Source organism: Podarcis tiliguerta (genome assembly GCF_965153285.1).
Source record: "Podarcis tiliguerta genome assembly, chromosome: 10".
NCBI lineage: Eukaryota > Metazoa > Chordata > Lepidosauria > Squamata > Lacertidae > Podarcis > Podarcis tiliguerta.
The window spans coordinates 47,026,538-47,048,378 of NC_139543.1; the positions used below are offsets into that span (position 1 = coordinate 47,026,538).

The 21,841-nt window shown below is 44.1% G+C and overlaps 1 protein-coding gene and 1 long non-coding RNA gene across 2 annotated transcripts in view; both read left to right on the forward strand.

Annotated features, from left to right (window-relative positions):
• The first annotated feature begins 13,363 nt into the window (after positions 1 to 13,363).
• The window catches only part of PVALB (parvalbumin), a 45,268-nt gene continuing 36,790 nt past the window's right edge, over positions 13,364 to 21,841 (forward strand). The window contains exon 1 of the mRNA XM_083400869.1: positions 13,364 to 13,388. The gene's annotated coding sequence lies outside the window, so the exon portion shown is untranslated. The remainder of the gene's footprint in view (positions 13,389 to 21,841) is intronic.
• Positions 18,100 to 19,329, forward strand: LOC310658783. The gene is made up of 2 exons (XR_014502497.1): positions 18,100 to 18,365; positions 19,073 to 19,329. It is a non-coding gene; the product is annotated as an uncharacterized lncRNA (long non-coding RNA).

A 21,841-nucleotide genomic window follows, 5' to 3' on the forward strand; every position in this document is an offset into this window, starting at 1 on the left:
GGCTTGAGAGCAGTACATGTGAAAAGGATCTAGGAGTCTTGGTTGACCACAAACTTAACATGAGCCAACAGTGTGACGCGGCAGCTAAAAAAGCCAATGCAATTCTGGGCTGCATCAATAGGAGTATAGCATCTAGATCAAGGGAAGTTATAGTGCCACTGTATTCTGCTCTGGTCAGACCTCACCTGGAGTACTGTGTCCAGTTCTGGGCACCACAGTTCAAGAAGGACACTGACAAACTAGAACGTGTACAGAGGAGGGCAACCAAAATGGTCAAAGGCCTGGAAACAATGCCTTATGAGGATCGGCTAAGGGAGCTGGGCATGTTTAGCCTGGAGAAGAGGAGGTTAAGGGGTGATATGATAGCCATGTTCAAATATATAAAAGGATGTCACATAGAGGAGGGAGAAAGGTTGTTTTCTGCTGCTCCAGAGAAGCGGACACGGAGCAATGGATCCAAACTACAAGAAAGAAGATTCCACCTAAACATTAGGAAGAACTTCCTGACAGTAAGAGCTGTTCGACAGTGGAATTTGCTGCCAAGGAGTGTGGTGGAGTCTCCTTCTTTGGAGGTCTTTAAGCAGAGGCTTGACAACCATATGTCAGGAGTGCTCTGATGGTGTTTCCTGCTTGGCAGGGGGTTGGACTCGATGACCCTTGTGGTCTCTTCCAACTCTATGATTCTATGATTCTATGATTCTACCCATCCATCCAAGTCAAGGTGCATGGTGCCCAAGGCCAGATAAGTTATCTTGGCAGCTGAGATAGCAGGTTCTACAAGCATCCCCTCCCTGGCTGTAAAAAAAAAAAAAAAGATAACAAGAATAAATTTGGGAATGGCCATAACTCAGAGGCTGAGCTTCTGTTTTGCATGCAGAAGGTCACAGGTTCAATCCCTCATATCTCCAGGTGGGACTGAGAGAGCACCCTGCCTTAAACACCAGAGAGCTGCTGCCAGTCAGTGCAGAAAATGCTGGTGTATGTATAAGGCAGCTTCATGTGTTCCTAATTAAATAACTAACTCATAATAAATAGTTTACTGCCTCTTTGTGACACCCAAATCAGCTGGCTGCCTCACTCTGCCAACTGGTAGATCCAGCCCTTACAGATGTGTAAAGAAAAAGGAAGAGCCCTGTTAGGAGCACATAGGGCCTTTGTTAGTGTTGCAGTGATGATGGAGAATGATGCTGGACCTCACATGTCAGCAATGATGAAAAGTACAAAGGGTGCAGAGAGAAGGAAGAGGAAATCATCTGAACCATTAAGCCCCAGGCTTCTCAGACTGCAATCTTGTGCACACTTCCATGGGAGTAAACCCCACTGGACACAGTGGGACTTACACATGTGTAGATGTGCATAGGATTGTACTGCATGGATATTGAACAAGAGACCTGGTATCTGCCAGCACCAAGGTGTGCCAGCGAATGTTAGAGTTACTTGTCATGAATACCAAACACCCTTCTCTTTTCAGATAGGCAAATCTGTCGGTTTCAGTTTCTCTCAGTTTCTTGTATTTTTCATCCCTTAGCTCTTTGCATTTCCACATCAGTGTGCTTTTTTTTAAAAAAAAAAAGTCCTCAAGAAAATTAATCAGCATTTTAGGGCCATTTTCTCCTAAAATACACACTCGCTTGCATTTTCCCCCCTGATATGCAAATTTGTGCAAATCAATGTTCCCTAATATAATGCGTTTTTGTACGTTGTCTTCTCTAACACGTCCTTTTTTTGCACACTTCACACTAGTGTATGCATTAAGGTTACAGGAATGCATTGCAAAATCGAGAGAAGTGAAAATTTCAGAGGATGGCTAAGCTTCGTATTATTTCAGAAAGTGTGAATTTGTTAGATTCACCTTTAAATAGGAATTAAAATGAATTTCTCCTTCACCCCTGGCAGAAAGAGGAAATAATTATGAGAATCATACTGTGGTTTTATTTTTATTTTGGGGAAAAATACTGTGTTTTCAGGGTAAGGGGGAAAGATTCCCTACCACAGTACATGTGGTCAGGTTATGCTAAGCAGTCCCAAAGCAAAGGAACTCTGTACAACGTTTCTTTTAAGATCCTTCATTTCTGTGCTGCTTCTTGTCATAGCCGGGGACCTGGTCCTACCCCCTTCTTCATATTGTGTTATGTTTCCCATCATTCTTTACTCAGGGGGTGGGGGTGGCCTCCTTTCAAAAATTGCACATTGTTAGATTCGCTTTTAAATGTGAACTAAATATTTCTCCTCCCTCTCTAGTGGTCACCCTAGAGGAGGAGTGGGGTGGCTGGGAAGAGAGAGCAAGAGGAGATTTCCATTATATGTCCTCCCACTCCCTCAGCTCAGGTGTGAAGAGAGGTCATTCTGAACACATTGCTGGCAAGCTGCAGACCTCAGTACCTCTGCTCCTCACCTCTGCTTCCAAAACTTGCATTGATTTTGATGCTTCCCATCTATGGACAATTTGTGACCTGCTGTCCTCCCTTCAAAGGAAGAAATGGCTGAGCAGGAATTAGGCCGAAACACTGGAGGAATCAAAGCACAGGCTGCCTCGCTCTCGTCTTAGTCTTTTGGGGCATTCTTTGTGAGCAAATTCTTGGAAGGGAGAATGTGAATTCTTGCCATATTTGAGGGAAGGGGTTGCATAGGAAGAGAGGAGGGAAATGAAACGTGAGCCAAAGTCCTTGATGATGATGCTTGGAGGCCACGCCATCTAATTATTCTGCCTCCAACCTCTGTTATTAAGAAGCCAGTAGGCTTTGGGGTCTCCCAGGAAGCACAGAACTATAGAAGGAGAGAGAGGAAGGGTGGGGGAACAGCAAGGTGGCTGTGGTGAGAAATCATTCTTCAGGTTCCAGGTCTCCCGCTTTTCTCCTTCTGCTGAATGTGACATTTTCTGCTGGCGCCTCACTCCAAAAAGCTCTGCTGCTAATTTTATGCCCAGGGCTCTGATGCTCTGTAATTTGAAACTCTTCTCAGCAGCCTGCCAACCCAGGCGCACACACCCGTCCTGTGCTGCTGAGAAGCAACGGGAGGGAGGGCAGATATCAGGCAAATGTCTAAGCTGGCCTCAGGATGTTTGGATAACTCCTGGCCTTGTGCAACAGCATCTGCACAGATTTCCTCCTACTTCCCCCTCACTCCCTTTCTCAGCCCTCCCGATGGCCTAGCCACATTCACAGTGTGCAACCAAGTACCGCTTTAAACTGCCATGGCTTCCTGCAAAGATTTCTGGGGTCTGTAGTTTGTGAAGGGTGTTGAGAGTTGTTAGGAATACCCCATTCCCCTCCCAAACACGTGGACATTGCATCTGTTTTAATCTGCTTTTAGTTTATTGTTGACTGTAATTATATTTAACAAGGTTGTGGAACATAATTCCCTGACATATCTACTGCAACTATGGCACAAGTTTCTTTTTTTAGGAAACCTGCAGGTGGGAGGAGACCAGCAGCACCTCCAATTCACCCAGAGGTCCCTTTAGAGTTGCCATTTGGGGGACTGCCAAGGAGGTACGGATCCTGCCTCCAAGGAGTGAACTGCAGCCTTCACTACTAGAAGAAGAAGAAGAGTTTGGATTTGATATCCTGCTTTATCACTACCCTAAGGAGTCTCAAGGGATGTGGGTGGTGCTGTGGTCTAAACCACAAAGCCTAGGGCTTTCTGATCAGAAGGTTTGCAGTTCAAATCCCTGTGGTGGGGTGAGCTCCCGTTGCTCAATCCCTGCTCCTGCCAACCTAGCAGTTCGAAAGCACGTCAAGTGAAAGTAGATAAATAGGTACCGCTCCGGCGGGAAGGCATTTCCGTGCGCTGCTCTGGTTTGCCAGAAGCGGCTTAGTCATGCTGGCCACATGACCCGGAAACTGTCCTCCGGCTCCCTCAGCCGGTAAAGCGAGATGAGCGCTGCAACCCCACAGTCGTCCATGACTGGACCTAATGGTCAGGGGTCCCTTTACCCTTTACCTTACCTAAGGAGTCTCAAAGTGGCTAACATTCTCCTTTCCCTTCCTCCCCCACAACAAACACTCTGTGAGGTGAATGAGGCTGAGAAACTTCAGAGCAGTGTGCCTGGCCCAAGGTCACCCAGCAGCTGCATGTGGAGGAGCAGGGAATTGAACCCAGTTCACCAGATTACGAGTCCACTGCTCTTAAGCACTATGCCACACTGGCTCCTACTACTACTACAGCAGCAGCAGGCAATGAATTCCCTGAAGGCTGGATCTGCTGCCCCGTGGATCCTGCCGCCTGAGGCAGTCACTTCACCTTATCTCATGGGAGGGCCAACCCTGATGACTTTGCTATGCTTCTTATCTCTTTTATCTGTTAGTTTCATTCTTGAAGTTGAAAGTTCTTATTGTAACTTATGTTATTGCACCTGACCCTAATATAACTTTGTGATGAAGGATGGGTAAAATATTTTCAATAAATGAAATACTTATTTACAGTGGTGTAGTGGGGGGAAGGTGCTAAGGAGCACAGCTCTGGGACTTCTTTCTTTCTGATGAACCCTCCCTGTTCTGGTAAGTGTGTGAGGTGTTAATGAGGTTTCAGGTTTGTTTGTGACAGATTAGAGGAAATCGGAGGATAAGGGGAATAGCCAAGCATGCACTGAATATGCCTTTCTTGCTTTTGATGAAGTTCCTGTTTCATACTACTGGTTTAGAAGTTAACACTTTTATTTGCAAGATTGTTTGCACATCAGATTGAAAGGCTGGAGACCTTTTGTTTAAGCTCAATTTATTTGACAAGTTGAACCTCTGCAGTCAGAAGGAAGCCCTATAGCGTTTAATAGAGCTGTACGCCCAGGAAGCCATGCACAGGGTGGCAGTCATGGTGATCTCTATAAATTGGGAATTATGCTATATACAGCCCTCCCTCAGTATATATGAGACAAACATTCAAATACACATGTCTATGCATATAAGTAGGGATGGACAAATCTCTCAATTTTGGTGCTCTGCATTTCTCATTTTTCCCATCTTCTTTCCAGTTCTTCATGTTTCTGCACCAATCTGTGATATTTTTCCTTAATCCTTGTGAAAATTCAGCAGCATTTTAGTGCATGTTTCTCCTAAAAAACACATTTTGTATGGTTTTGACTGTGTGTGTCAAAATCATACAAAAATGTGTTTTTAGGATAAATTTGCACTAAAATGCTGCTGAATTTTCAGATAGATAGATAGATAGATAGATAGATAGGTGATAGGTGATAGATAGATGATGACAGATGATGATAGATAGATGATAGATAGATAGATGATAGATAGATAGATGATAGAAAGATAGATAGATGATAGATAGATAGATGATATAGATAGATGATAGATAGATAGATAGATAGATAGATGATAGATAGATAGATATAGATAGATGATAGATAGATGATAGATAGATGATATAGATAGATATAGATAGATAGATAGATAGATAGATAGATGATAGATAGATGATAGATGATAGATAGATAGATGATAGATAGATAGATGATAGATAGATAGATGATAGATAGATAGATAGATAGATAGATAGATGATAGATGATAGATGATGATAGATAGATAGATGATAGACAGATAGATGATAGAGAGAGAGAGAGAGAGAGAGAGAGAGAGAGTAATGTCTCACTCTATAATGCATTTTTATGTTATTCTTCCTATGTACACACATTATGCTAATATTGTCTGGTTGGAGAACTGCATCACAAAATTCAGAGAAATGTGAATTTGAAATGATAGTTGTGTTCAGCTTGCACATTGCTTTGAAAAGTATAGTTTCATATTAAAATGGGGGGGATCAAACTTCCTCTCCATCCCTATGTATAGGAGGGAGGGAGAGGGGGGTCTGCATTTTTGGAGTTTGTCTTGATGAGTTCCTGCACTTCAAAATTTACCACTACACCACAGCAGATAAGAACGAGAAGGGCAAACAAGTGGGGAGAGTGGGAGTCTCCAACCCGGTCTTCAAAGACATACAGTACAGCTCCAAAACCTGACCCACATATGTCCTGCTTTTTAATTTATGGGAAGCACTAAGATGGACTAGTCAGCAGCTAGCCATAAATCTTTCCTCTTGGCTAAGCCATGTAGACAGGAGGGTTGGGATGCATGACTTGAACAAGATTCCAGCCCACTACTCCTCTTGTGTCTGCTACACAGACATGATCGTGGTTCAGAAACTTACAGAGATACCTTGAGGTGATATCCAACTACTAGGAGACTCACTGCACAAGAGGCACAAAATCATACAACATATCTTCTATACTGCAAACATTCCACCTTCATGATAGTGCTTTGAGTTGCGGGTGCCAGCATTTGTGAACGCCAGATTCCCCTTGATTCCTGGGTCTGATAGGTGTTAGAATTTAATCAAGGCTTGGAGTAATACAATTGGCTGCCAGATTTAGCAAAGTGTAAAATATAGGCCAAACTAAAATACAAGCCAAACTTCCATGTTCATGAAATCAGTCATTAACCAAAGACCAAGGGAAGGTAATGGGCCATTAGGAAAGCCAGAGAGAGGGGACCCTGCCAGACGACCCTTGGGAGAAGCCCCGACTCCAGGTCTGAGTTAGTTAGCAGGACAAAGGCCAGAGTCTGAAAGAGAGCAGTTGTTTAGGATTACAGTTGGCTGGGATGTGCCCACTCAGTTTAAAAGTTTGATCTAAATGCTATTGTGTTTACACCTAGGACCATGCAGGCAAGGCTTAATTCAAAGATGGACTAGTGAAGTGCATCCATCCCGCTGCAAAATCTTGTGCAGGCACAGCCTTCTTCCATATCCACCACCTCCCGCATTCCTTCCCCTGTCCATCCATCTCTGGCCTTGAAAGAAGGAGAATGGAATTCCTCAAGGCAGCTAATGACTTGGCTTTGGCCCCTGCCATGCCGGTTTCAGCTCCCTCTTGATCAAGTGGCATGTGCGGCATGACAGGAAGCTCTGGAATGCAGGGCAGGAACTGACCCGGTAATCCCATGGAAAGTCAGGCCTGCCTTAATGATTCTTGTAAAATAAGCAGCAAGGGTTTAGCACCAGAAATCTCTTTGGGCCAATACCCCTTCTGAAATGCTATTTAGAATAGAATAGAATAGAATAGAATAGAATAGATTCTTTATTGTCATTACACAAGTGCAACATTGCACAAGTGCAACGAAATTGGATGCCATCCCTTAAAAACAACAAAAGCAAAACAACAACAACAACCAAACAAACCACATTCCAGCCACACCCACACCAACACCCATCAAACTCCCAGGTCACACTATCGAGTTACAGCATTCAAAAAGGCCACAGCTCTTGGATAGAAACTGTTTTTCAGTCTATTTGTCCTTGACTTGATGTTTCTATATCTCCTGCCAGAAGGCAGTAGTGCAAACAGACTGTGTCCCGGGTGAGATGAATCCTGCAGGATGTTGTTTGCTTTCCTAAGACAACGGGAACCGTACAGTTCTTCCAAAGATGGGAGAGGATGACCAATAATCCTTTGGGCTGTGGTTATGACCTTCTGGAGCACCTTCCTCTCCCTAGCTGTACAACTGGAGAACCAAGCACAAATACAGTATGTAAGAATGCTCTCTATGGAGCCTCGGTAGAAGGACACCAGCAGTCTCTCACTCAGATTGTTCTTCTTCAAAAGTCTGAGGAAATAAATTCTCTGCTGGGCCTTCTTCACCAGAGCAGTGGTATTTGCGCTCCAAGTCATGCCCTGATCGATAGTTACTCCCAAAAACCTGAATTCCGCCACCCTCTCCACCCGTTCCCCGTTGATATACAAGGGCTGAATGTCCGCCTTTTTTTTCCTGTAATCCACCACCAATTCCTTGGTCTTAGCCGTATTAAGAGCCAGATTGTTCTCTCCACACCAAACACAGAGCCGCTCCACCTCGTCCCGATAGGCGGACTCATCCCCTCCTGAAATGAGCCCTACCACCGTAGTGTCATCAGCAAACTTGATGATTTTGTTGCTGGAATAGATGGCTGTACAGTCATACGTATAGAGAGCATAGAGCAGGGGACTCAACACACAACCCTGTGGTGAGCCGGTGTTAAGGCTAAGGGCTGTGGACATATGTGACCCTACTCTAACCCTCTGAGAACGTTCTGACAAAAAATCCAAAACCCAGAGACAGGTGGAGTTGGAGAGTCCAATCGCCTCTAGCTTGGACACCAGTCTATGGGGGAGGATAGTGTTAAAAGCAGAGCTAAAATCCACAAACAGCAGCCTCACATAACTCCCCGGCTGCTCCAGATGGGACAGAGCAGCATGGAGAGTGGTGGTGATAGCGTCTTCTGTGGATCTATTTGCCTTGTATGCAAACTGGTGGTTGTCAAAAGTTGATGGAAGACAGGAAATAATGTGACGGCGCACCAGTTTCTCAAAACACTTCATGATGATTGGAGTCAGTGCAACTGGTCTGTAGTCATTCAAACTACTGATTGTGGATTTTTTAGGCAGAGGGACAATAGTTGACGACTTCAGGCAGGGTGGGACAATAGACTGGTGTAAGGACTTATTGAAGATCTTAGTAAAGACCCTCGCCAGCTGATCCGCACAGCCCTTCAACACCTTTCCAGTGATGCCATCAGGTCCAGCCGCCTTCCTCGGATTCGCCATCCTCAATACCTGTCTCACCTCATGCTCCTCTACCGTGAATGAGGGGCCCCCATGGGCTGGTGGCTGTAATACCGGCGTCTCAGGTGGCTCCCTCTCGAAGCGAGCAAAGAAGAGGTTAAGCTCCTCCGCCAGCAAAGGGTCACCGTCGACAGCACCAAGGTTAGGTTTGTAGTTGGTAATATGCTGAATCCCCTGCCACATCTGTCTTGTGTTGTTGCTCCTTAAATTATCCTCAATCCTCAGCCTATAATCCAATTTTGCCCGTCGAATCCCCCTCTTCAAGTTTGCTCTTGCCACACTGTAAAGCTGCACCTCGCCCGACCTAAAAGCCCTGTTCCTTTCCCGCAACAGGCACTGGACCTCTCTATTCATCCAGGGTTTCTGATTGGGGTAAAACCGGATGGATTTATTTACTGTGACAGTGTCTGTGCAGTGATTGATATAGCACAGAACTGCCGCCGTGTGTTCCTCCAGGTCTGTATGATCGAAAATATCCCAATTGGTTCTCTCAAAACAGTCCTGCAGCTGGTGAATAGCACCTTCAGGCCAGATTTTAACAGATTTTAATATTGTGGGAGCCCGTTTCCTAAGTGGGATATATGCTGGTACCAGGAACAGAGACATATGGTCGGACTGGCCCAAGTGTGGCAGCTGTACAGCCCTATAGCCGTGATTTACATTCGAATAAACTTTATCCAGTGTCTTGTCCCCTCTTGTGGGACATTTCACATGCTGATAGAGCGTTGGGAGCACTGTTTTAAGTTCAACATGGTTGAAGTCTCCCGCAATGATGTGCACAGCTTCAGGATACTTGTCTTGCTGGCTGCTGATAAGGCTCTGCAGGCATCCCGAAGCCAGGTTGGCATTGGCATCTGGTGGCACGTACACACCAGTTAACATAACAGCTGTGAACTCCCTAGGGAGATAGGCTGGTCTACATTTAACAGTCACATATTCCAAATCCGGTGAACAGTGACTGCCCACAGTCTTCGAATTATTGGACCAGCATTTGTTCACATATACACACAGCCCCCCTCCTTTGGTTTTTCCGAAGTCCATGCCTCGGTCTTGACGATGTACCGCACAGCCTTCCAACTGAATAGCTGTGTCTGGTATGGACGGTTGAAGCCATGTCTCAATGACAAATAAAACGCAGCAATCTTTTACAAGGCTGTTCTTTGCTGCCTGCAGCCTCAATTCATCCATCTTGTTGGCAAGAGATCTCACATTAGCAAGAAATATGCTAGGGAGCGGTGGTTTAGATGGACTCCTCTGCAATCTTACCAGGACGCCAGCCCGACAACCCCGCCTTTGCCTCCTGTCTCTACGCCGCCTTCGCCTCCTCCCTGGAGGCATAGTAATCCATGGAGAGCCCGGTGGCCTGGCTACTCCCACAGGAACGTTATCTGGGCGACACAATTTGACACTGTCTGTGACTAAGGGCTGCTCCAAATGACTTATTTATTGAGCATTTATTTACTGAGCATCTCTCCTGATTTGCTTGCACAAAGCTTATGTGGAGGTTACACCATGTCTGGTGTCTACTGAGAATTCATTCTGAAAGATCCAGCAATGTAAAGTACAATATTAAAAACACTTTAAAACAAATTACAACCACCACTAGACTGGAAGTCTTAAAAATATATCTCTCCAGCATCAAAGGGTTATTTCATTTCACACCGGCCAATGCATTTTCCCATTACTTTCCTTTTTTTTTTTTTTTTTTTTTTTTTTTTTTTTTTTAAATAATATTTATTAAAATTTTTCAAAAAATACATAATCACTTATGGGACTCCCCCCTTCCCCCACCCCCACCATATTCCCATTTCACATTGTTGGCCACACAAATTCCCCTTTCAAATTAAAGCTTAATTTGTTTTACCCTTAATAATAATAAACAACCCGATGTTCTTTCCCCAGGACCCACCCCCTTTCATTCCACAATTTCCATTTTTGATAAAAAAAGCACCCCAGATAATAACAATAGAAAAGGTAAAAAATAAGAGATATAATGAATAATAAAAAAGAAAGACCAATTCAACAAAAAAGAACAAAGTTGGCAAGCCTTTGGAGTTTTAGTTCTCCCCCCCCTGTCCCCGGTTTAATTTCCCCCTGACCATCAACCCCTAGTATCTGCCTGGAATTCTTAAGGCCATAAATCACAACTTTTCCCCAACTCCAGCTGGCTTTCCCTTTTTTTTTTTAAAATTAGAAATAAATTTTTTGATAATCAAAATTATTATTATTATTATTATTCTCCAAAGCTTTAACTTCAGTCTTTAAGAAAACTGTAGTAAAACTCCCTCCGTTGTTCTTTCCGGTTTGTAGTCTAATTTCCTTTTGTTCCGCTGCTTAAACGTTGTAATTCGCAAGTTTGGTAAGTCTGCAGGGATGGTTGTTGTTCAGGGGCAAAACCTTACGTTCAGTCCCTTCCTTTCTTCAATAGAAAAGTCTATTGTCTACAGAAAACACCCTGCAGACGAGATGTTGTTTTCGTTTTGCAGCTTTCCCAGAAGGTAACCAGTTCTGTAAAATTCCATTGGTGTTTTTCCACTTTCCCAGTCCTTGTAATGTCCCGAAGCTCCTCGAGGGGGATTGTTATAACTTTGTTTCCTCTAGTCCAAAAGTCAAGTTGTTATCCATATTCGCCATTTTGTATCCAGATTTTAACAAATTGTAGCAAATTGAAGCAAATTTAACCAGCCAAGTTCTCATAATAAAATCCACTCCACTTTCCGACTTTGACAGCTATTTTGAAAACTGTCGAACTCTCCGACTCCTTTCACCAGGCTCTCTCTTCAATCGCCCCGGTTCCCAGGGGGGGGGGTTGTGTTTCCCTTCTCCAGTTCCTCCTCCAGCACAGTTCTTGTAGTTCCCCATCGTGGAATTGTAATTTTTATCAGCAATGCAAGCCTTTTTGGGTCTTGGTTTCCCCGTCTTTGTTTTAGACAATTTACAGTAGGGAGGGGACTGACTTCCTTTTTGAATCCCCCCCGCTCGTATCCAATTCGAAAAAAAAATTTCTTTTTTCCTCCTTTTGAACCCGATTTCCAGATTTACTCACGGGTTATTGTTGAAAAGTCCGAATTTTCAATGGAAGAAGTCAGCGCTCTCCGCCGGATGGCATGCGGCTGCGCTCAGCAGGGGAAGCAGAGGACTCAAGGCACCACGCTTCTCCCCGGCACCCGATCCGTAGCCTTTAAAAAGGCTCCTTCACGAGTCGGGAGGGCGCTAACGGTGCAAGCCGAGTCTCCATGTCCACGGCCTCCGTGGCCGTGGTTTCTAAGGGTCCCCGCATCGCCGTTGCGGTAGGACCCAGCCCCTGCCGAGCAGACTCCCTCCGGAGCTCGGAGGGAGTCCGCCATTCGGCGATGGCGCCAACCCATTACCATTACTTTCCTAACTGCAAAACTCTGTTTCTTTTCTTAACTGTATGTTGCACTAGGAAGATAGAACACTTTAATCTACTGTAAATGGACAACCCCAAATTCCTCAGCATGTACTTAAATCAATCCTGCAAAATTCTGACAGCTTATAGGTGCTTTAAGCTATACTGGGATGGTGAGGTGGGGGGAGATGCATATTCCACAAAGCCTGTTGGGGATCATGTATAATGTATCATGTATAATGGCTTGAGAATGTACAAAATTCAGTCTAGATGCGCACATTCCCCATTGCCTTATGAACACAATGTATACTGGCCAGTTAATGTGTACAATTCCCTCTTCATGGAAATAGTATGTGCACATGTTCCATGAGGCTTGGTGAACGTATACATTTGATCATGCGTATTGTCAGTTTTATTTTGGACAAGAGCACAATGGGTATACCAGGTGGTCTGTACGTTCACCTTGGTTGTATTGAAAGTCCTGAAAACATTTCTATCAGCATGCTTTCTGCTAAGAGAATAAAAAACACCCTTGAGAAACCCATTTGAAATGAGAGCTTCATCAGCAAAAGTCTTTCCTTCAATAAATTTCTGAGTGAAACCTGAAATGCAGTCTAGGGAAGGCTTTTTTATTGGACAAGTCTTCACCAGCCAGGTCCTAGTAGAAATTGGTGGACAAAGAGATATTGCCAGAACTCACCACAAATGCCTCCCTTGTTCTCTTTTAATGGCAATGGTGCTCACCTGAGAGGTGCCAGAACCTAGTTCTGGTGAGTTCTGGCTGGGGGTAAAAGCCCTAGCCTTTTGTAAGATCAGCTCATGGAGGATAAGGCTACCAGGGCGTACTAAACATGATGGATATGTTACTTCTAGTAACATACTTCCCATCCACACAAACAGCAATTTTATTTATGTCTGAAATTGCATTGAGGGCTCTTATCAGAGAGCTCCTTCTTAGATTGTGGCCCTCAGCAGATGCCCAACCAGGCCAAGCCTTGACACCAATCCTAGCCTGAAGCAGGAACTGAATTTCTGCGTCAGTTTTTCATGGTGGGCTTTGTGACGGTTGTTGGATTTTGCTCTTCTCCTGTCTTTGGGCTCCTTTTATGGAGGTCTTAGTCTTAATCCTTAATCCCTCCAACTAAATTTATCAGCTGTTGATTCTAGCCAAGAGTTAAGCTAAATTAAACTTTGGAATTCCATGTAGAGTGTATCAGATGCACTTGAGTTAAGGGGAGGTGGAGCTGCAACAGAGCGAGTGTCCTAATTACAAGCTGCCTGGGGAGCCATCCTTCACACCAGAGGCTTCTTTCTCACCTCTTCAAGCCTGTTACAGTTTTGGTGGCTTCGACATGACGGAAAACTGATCCAGGGGTGCAGTGCGCCAATCAAAACACCTACTGTCCAGCAGGTGTGTCTGAGTATCGTGTCTGGACATGCACATGCCAGGCATTGACTGCAAGGTTTGATCTGTCTCTGCATGTTTGCATGTGTGACACTGTGATCTCATGGCAAATTTGTGGTCTTTGATAGCAAGTGTGCATGCATGAGAAAAATATAAGAGAAATCTTTTTATATGCGACAGCCGCTGCCCGGTTATTAATTGCATCGAACTGGAAAGGGGGGAAAGTACCAACAGTAAGGGAATGGCAGAATAAGTTATTTGACTACGCAGAAATGGCTCAATTGACAAATAGATTAAGGGGAAATACAAAACAGTCATTCACGCAAAAATTGGATATGTTCAAGAAATACTGTACCTACAAAAATACAATAATGACACGTCTGTGGCAGCGTTTGAATGACCCTTGTGTAAATTAAATATTATTAAATAAGGAAAAATGGTATGATATGTTATAAGAAAGTATTAGAAAATACAGTAAAGAGCAAGGTAAGAAGTATAAGTACATTCAATGTTGTAAATGTAACTTACATCGGGAAATGACGGGAAGTATATTTTGACATAATTTAGTTTCTTGGATTTTACTTTGGTTTATTTTTGTCTAGTTAGAAAGTATAAGAAAAGAGCACGTATAAGTACAAATTTAAATCAATATTTAACGGTATAAAGGTTGTTATTATTATTATTAGTTTTACCTTTTCTTTGTATGTGTATTTAAGACTGTGTATGATATTCTTGGATGTCAATTAATAAAAAAATAAAAAGAGAATGCCTGTGCCCTTTCCCATAACTTACTCAGATGTAGTCTCTCACACACTTATCCTCTGCTATCCAAAGCCATTTCTCACATTAGACAGGGGCAAAGCTGGATCAATAGGAAACTGCAGGCAGATATGCAGATCAGTGTCCTTGTGTTGTACATGTGTTAGATGCAGTGCTATTTTTCTAGGAAAAGAGGTGCCAGATCTCACCATGAACACCTCCCTTGTTCTCTTATGAAGGCAATGGTCCCCGCCTGAGAGGTGCCAGAACTGACTTCCAGCTGGAAAAAAAGCCCTGGTTAGATGAATCTTAGAATCATAGAATCATAGAGTTGGAAGAGACCACAAGGACCATCGAGTCCAACCCCCTGCCAAGCAGGAAACACCATCAGAGCACTCCTGACATATGGTTGTCAAGCCTCTGCTTAAAGACCTCCAAAGAAGGAGACTCCACCACACTCCTTGGCAGCAAATTCCACTGTTGAACAGCTCTTACTGTCAGGAAATGAAATGTGTTTGTCACATTCATACATTTTGTATTTAGAGCTGTGCATAAAACAGGCACAGACCTGAAAGTGTAATGCAAAAAAGTGGCCCCGACATGCGACATATGTGGAGACACCTGACTTCCAGTGCATGCAGCAAAACATCTTTCCCCTTCCCTCAAGTAAATATTCACAGAAAAATTAATGGAGGATTGAAGTTTGTGCATTGAAATGCTTGGCTTCTGAAACCAGAAATCACCTGTTATGATTCTTTTCCTCTTAAGAGCAACAGTGAATTCCAAGCATATGTGAAATTGCTTAATTTTCAGTAAGGATTGAGGATAGGAAAGGATTTGTGAGATATTAAGTGGGCAATGTATTTGTAATATCTGAGGGAGGTGGTTTGGGGCTCCTGGAAAGGATGAGGAAGTGTGCAGACATACGCCTTCTGAACTTTTGATATACTGACCACATGAGGACTAAAAACTTATTTTATTTTTGAAAAAAAGGCTGGTAAAATATATTAGTAGATTCTCCAATGGATTGCTTCTCTGTGTACTGAATTTTGGCTCTGCAGATGTACATTTTTTCCATATTAAACAACTGATCATTTTTTCAATTTAATACTGTAATTTATTCCATGCATCCAATAAAAATAGTTTACGACATTTGGGACTAAGAGCTCTCACCCCTACTTTTTAATTGTTGGGGTGGCCAGGGCAACCCAGCCAGATGGGATGGGTGTTGGTGTTGTTGTTGTTCAAAGGAATTAAATATTAAAAGGCAGCCCTTCTGCCCTTCTCTCTTTTTCCCTCTCAGTCTAATTTGGCCCTTAACAATGATCCAAAAGGGTGACTCCCAGCTTGCACTCTACCCTGCTCCACACTGAGGTGAGAACTGCAGAAAAGCTGTAGAGTTCTTTATTATTATTACTATTTATTAATATTACAGTAATTAGTTAAATTAAGTAAATCACCTGTCCTCGAAAATCAATGGCAGGGGCCATCAAGAATAAATCAGATCACCTGGTTTCAAAGACTTTGCTTCCACCTGTAGCTACCTTCCAGATCTGTCTCTGAAGGGTGGCCAAGCTGGGCTTTCGTCAGAGCCCCAAGACCAGCAGAGGGCCCACTGTCCTAATCATAATACTACCTTTCCCACTTTGCACAGAATGGCCCAGATAATCAGATGCAGCCTAGGAGAATTCCCAGTTTGTATATCCTGCCTTTTCCATGGTAAGGGTCACACTGAGGGAGTTATGCCAGAGCCCCACCCCCCATGCTAGGCACAGGTCAATAAATGGCTTCAGCAGGAGCACTGGTGCCTGGTCTTGTGGCGCTGTTCTGTTTATTATCTCCTCTCCTCCAGGCAAGAGTTCTTACATAGTCTCAATGGTTCTTCCCCCCTACTAATTGTTTCCCAGTGACGGCTGTGATATGGAGAGATTTCTACTGGAATGGACTCATCTCACATTCTGCAAAGCACAGATATTTCTTTTGTGGGGACTTCAGTGCTTGAATTGGAGCAGTCTCAGCGGGTCTTTTGCAACCATTAGGTTTGGAGTTGGAAGACTGTTTTCTAACGTTGCGTAATTCCATGAATAGTAAATAAAATCAGCAAGGGAACTAACATTTTTAGAATTTGCATATGCATTATGCTTACCTGAACAAACGTGAAGGTGATGCCACTGACCACATAGTGATCTCACTATCATTATTATTTTTTAATTGAATACCTTTAAAGTGCTAGAAAGAACTGAGGGCAATCATTTCCCGGTATCAATGTCCCAATAGGCACTAACTGAACCTGCATCACTAACTGAAACAGCATATTTGACTGGAGAATTGCTGGGTGAGAAGAGATTGAAATGTTTTTTTAGACTGAGTAGTGACCTCCAAAAGAAACTCTATGGCCTCAATAGACCAGCAATTGGAGAAGGGATGAACCTCCTCTCTCCTTAGCCAGAAATGCAGGTGAAATGTCCATCTCTGGAAATAGTATGTGCTAACTGGTCATTCAGATTTACCCCAAAAAAGTTATAAATTGTGTCCATAAAGCAAAAAAAGAATCAGGAGGGGGAGAAGGCCTTTTGGATAGTGCTTACTTTTCTTTTGCTAGAGTCTACATGTGAAGCTTGAGAGGGATTAGGAGTGTGAGTAACTTGAGAGCAAAATGACCAGCCTGTCCACTGAAACAGATGCCTCTCCATCCAATAAGCAGAAATATATTTTGCACTAGGCTGATTGAGTCCCTTGGGCAATTGGGACATGTGCAGTGTAATTCTGTGCATCTCAATATTCCACTGCATTCAGTGGGGCTGTTGTGGTCTGGAGGCAATACAGTGGTACCTCGGGTTACATACGCTTCAGGTTACAGACTCCACTAACCCAGAAATAGTGCTTCAGGTTAAAAACTTTGCTTCAGGATGAGAACAGAAATCGTGCTCCGGCGGGGCGGCAGCAGTGGGAGGCCCCATTAGCTAAAGTGGTGCTTCAGGTTAAGAACAGTTTCAGGTTAAGTACAGACCTCCGGAACAAATTAAGTACTTAACCCGAGGTACCACTGTAGTGGACTGTATGAGGACGAATAAACTGAGGCTGAAACTCAACAAGGTGGAGGCACTTTGGGGTTGTGATTCTCAGAATTAGGAATTGGTTTGGCAGAGTTGCACACATTTTGAACCTGCAAGCAGCAGACACCCCAAGCTTGGCAGTAGTTCTCAATCCAGCTTTGTCATAGGAGACCCAAGTGGTGTTAGTGGTAGTGTGCTTATTTCTAACTATAGTCTGCTCACAAGCTACAGCCATTCCTGGACAGAGATAGCCCAGACACGATAATCCATGCCTTATAACTTGATTACTGAAATGGTCCCTGCTACATGGGGCTGCCCTTGAAGATGGCCCAGAAACTACAACTGGTGCAGCCGGAATGTTGAGCAGTTCATTCTGCTAGAATCATGTAACACTGATTCTGAAGGATCTGCCCTGTCTGCCTTCATTTTTCCAAGCTCAGTTCATTATCTCAGGTACCTGGTACCTGATCCAGCTGCTGTTTACCTGGAATTGCTAGTGATTAGACCTAGCATGCGTTCTGCCACTGATCTATGTGGGCCCTCCCTTTATGGTTAGGGATAGTTCGTAATTATGAGCTGTCCATTTCTTTTAGAAAAACTGTAGAATTGTCCATCAATTTATTTGAGATGAAAAGCATCAACTTATGAAGAGGAGACATCTATTCATCATCAGCTAGGCATATTTTGACATCCTACTCCCTTCCCAATTTCCCTCCTTAATTGGTCATACCAATAGTCATATACCAAGTCTGGCTTGTTGCTCATTTGGTTGCCAATGTTTGTGGTTTCAGACTGACCCAGGGCTGTATGAAGGCCATGCAAAATAAACATTCTAAAATGCATGTCATGCAGTCCACACTCCTGTGACATCAATGGCATCACCATTGCTCTGGGTGTCCAGTTCTGGTCCTGCAGAGGAGCCCACAGGACAAGACAGTTCCATTGTTGCAGCACCAACGAGAGCTGCTCGTTAGCAACCTGCTCTGGCAAGGATTAGAAGTCATCTAAGGTATTTTGAACCTCTGTCTCCAGTCCACCTCTCTTGGGCTTCACCCCCTGTTAAAGAAATAGACTCTCTTAAAGGGCCAACTCTCTGGCCTGAAGATGGGCACTTCTCCTAATCTCCATGACCTGCCTGGTGCACTCCCAGTGCCATTAGACTGGCAAGGTAATATAGGAGGCACTCAGTTCTTTGGATCTTGAAAAAAGGTACCCAGAAAGGTCCTGGTAGGGGTTCAATGGGCCTTGGTAAGGTAGGATTTGGTTCAATGAACTTGTGCCTGCGGCCTCAGGTTCTGTCTTCCCCTGATCACCAGCATTAGATATAACCTGAAATGTGGGCTAGCTGCTCTGTTGGTGATACTGAGCTTCTGACTCAGTGCTGGACTCTGGGGCAGTAACTCTAGGTGGGCTGAAGGAACACTGCTTACCTAATCTCCCATCACCACTGTTGGTGTGATGCACTGTCCAATCAAGGAGAAGGGGAGAATAAATCTCATTGCCAGATTTGTTCTGTTGGTGAGTTTACACCACACCATCCACACTGCTGCCTAGCCCCTCACCTTCCCACTACACCACAAGGACGGCCACCCTGTCCAACCAACTACTACTGCTCTGGGGTCATGACAGTGGACTGATAGCTGCTGCTACTCTTACTATTAGTCATATCTTTGGAACCAACAATGGAAACCACTAGCACCAATAATTGTATGTCATAAAGAAAGTAGTTTAGACAACAAGATGGATTGATCCTTTATTAGGATAAACTTGCAATTACAGTCAAAGCAACTGCATGATTAGAGCAGGAATGCTTCTTAAGGAGGCAAAATTGCATGTTGTAATAACAGGCGCATCGTTTTCTGTCCCCGTCAAAAGGTACAACAAAGGGGTGAAAAAATAAAGAAAAAGAATCGCATATCTGATTTTTTGCATGGACACTCAAAGAATATGGAGATTTCATATCACAGAAGACGCCCGCTAGTGCTTTCTGCCAGAGGAACTAAGTAATTCACTACTGAGAAATCTACAGAAGACTGAAGCACATCAAAGCATCATTATTGTAATGCAAAAAAGCAGCGAGATAGTCCAAATCTGCCAGGGCTTTTCTGAATTAACCTTATGTAATGATCCTATTTTCTCTCCATTATTTAAAAGGCATACTCTGCCGAGCCCATTTTGCATCAGCCGTTCTCTGCCTTACAAAGATCTGTTGGCCCATCAGCACTCAAGGGGAAAATCACTAGGTTTCCAAACTCTACATATGTATTTCCCTGCTGGAGATTTTTCACATACACAGGGTTTGTTTTTTTAAAAGAGGGTCCCTTGTTTCTGGAGTTGCAATAGGAGCATGGGAAGCTGCCTTGTACTGGGCCAGACCAGTGGTCCATCTGGCTCAGTTTTGTCTACACTGACTGGCAGCAGCTCGCCAGGGTTTCAGGCAGGCAGTGCTTCCAAGCTCTACCTGGAGATGCCAAGGATTGGACCTGGGACCTCCTGCATGCAAAGCAGATGCTCTGCTACTGAGCTCCACCCCTTTTCAAAGGTGATAATGTGATATCTCCAGTAAGGCCAGACATTTTGCAATCCAATTAGCATGATTCCAGACTTGCTGCTGTTTGGAAAGCATGCATGGAATCAACTAGTGCTGCCAGAAAGGCTCTCTGATCTCAGGCTATGGAATGAATTTGGAGGGACTCGTAACAACCTACCTCAAAGAGGAGAGCTTTATAGCCCCAAAATCTGGGTTAGGTTCTTGCAAGGTTTACTGAGACAATGTGTGCAAATGGCTTTGAGCATTCTCAAGTGTGGCATATATGCTAAATAGGATTGACAACTTGAATAATATAGGGGGTGGGCAGATAAGCCCCGCCCCACATAATCACAAGGCGCAGTGCATGCACACCATTTGAATGGCAATGCTGATGCACTTTGGGGGAGCCTGGCCACCTCAAATATTTTATTGAGGGGGCCAAAGGGACCTCGGGCCTTAGGAGTTGGCTCCTATAATGCTAAATATAATGTTTTTAGTAACCATCAGCTTAGGCAGAATGCAAAGCAGTGAATGGCCAAAAGATGCTAGACCAGCACCACAGCTGCCAAGGAACCACAGATGGTTGAGAGAGCCACAAAGCTAGACCTAGTGCAACCCCTAATACACCTTCTCTGCTGCTTTTGGCATTCAGTGGATCCGCAAGAAGGATGGATTAAGACTTCCAAAAATAACACAATGGGGAATGATCACACTGGGGAGGGGCCTTCTTTCTAAATCTCAGTTGTGTCCTGGCAATAAGCTCCTCCTCTGCATGAACAGGTCATTTTCATCCAGTAGACTACAGTGGTACCTCGCGTTAAGTACTTAATTCGTTCCGGAGGTCCGTTCTTAACCTGAAACTGTTCTTAACCTGAAGCACCACTTTAGCTAATGGGGCCTCTTGCTGCCGCTGCGCCACCGGAGCATGATTTCTGTTCTCATCCTGAAGCAAAGTTCTTAACTCGAGGTACTATTTCTGGGTTAGCAGAGTCTGTAACCTGAAGCGTCTGTAACCTGAAGTGTATGTAACCCGAGGTACCACTGTATTTGCATCCAGTGAAGCTGGTTCGTTAAAGCAAACGGGGTTTTGTCTACCAACCTTAGTCTCTCCTCATCCACCTGCTTGCCTTCTTAGTTACAACTGCTCCTGTGGCACAATGGGTCAATGCCTCTGGCTGTTAACCAGAAGGTTGGTGGTTTGAGCCCACCCAGGGATTGCTGTGGGCAGGATTCCTACACCAGATGACCCTCTGAAGTCCCCTCCAACTCTACAATTCTATGAGTCTATGGACTAGTCCGGGATTGGTGGGTGATATTGGTTGTTGGCTTCCTACTCTTTCTTCAGTGTTGCCCTTGTAGAACTCATGAGAGAAGAGGATAAGGACAAACCTAGAAGTAGCTGGTTCTTGCTCCGCCTACCCTTGACCTCCATGCTTTCTGCACAGTCATTTTCAATGGGCACCAGTCATCACTGTTTGCATCACTTCTGTTCCAGCGCCAGCTGTCATATGAATTCCTTGCAGTGCTCCCAAGTGTTTGGTGGGAGGGCACAGCAAGGAGGATGGGCTAACAATCGCACAGCTGAACCCAAGTAGCATGCCTTTGTTGCAAAACCTGCTGCACGCTTGGCTGATATAGCCCACTTTCTTGAGCCTGTCACTTAAGGGGAAAAAACTGTTGACCAGTGAAATATTGCTAAGGTACATTGCCAGCTGACGGAATCCTCACTCATTGCCTCGTGCTAGTTTTAGACTTTCTTAGCCAGCACTTTTCACTTGGGATGTTGGCAGGAAACCCCCCGGATCAAAATTCTGGGATCAGAGCTATGATGTTCTCCTTAGTGCAGCTCCGGCCATCTCCTGTATAAGCACTAGGATTTTAAAGGCTGCAGTCATGGTCAAATGCATTTGCACTGCTCAAGGTGGCACACAGCATTTTTAAGAGATATAAAATGAATGCATTAAAAAAAAACCACAGAATATTTGTAAACATCTATAATCAATCCAATTTTGCTTTGTACTATGAATAGCATCTGGGACCAAACGAATGTTTTGCAAGTTATGCTCCCTGTTCCACATAACTGGTAATGAGGGTATGTACCACTTTAGAATGTT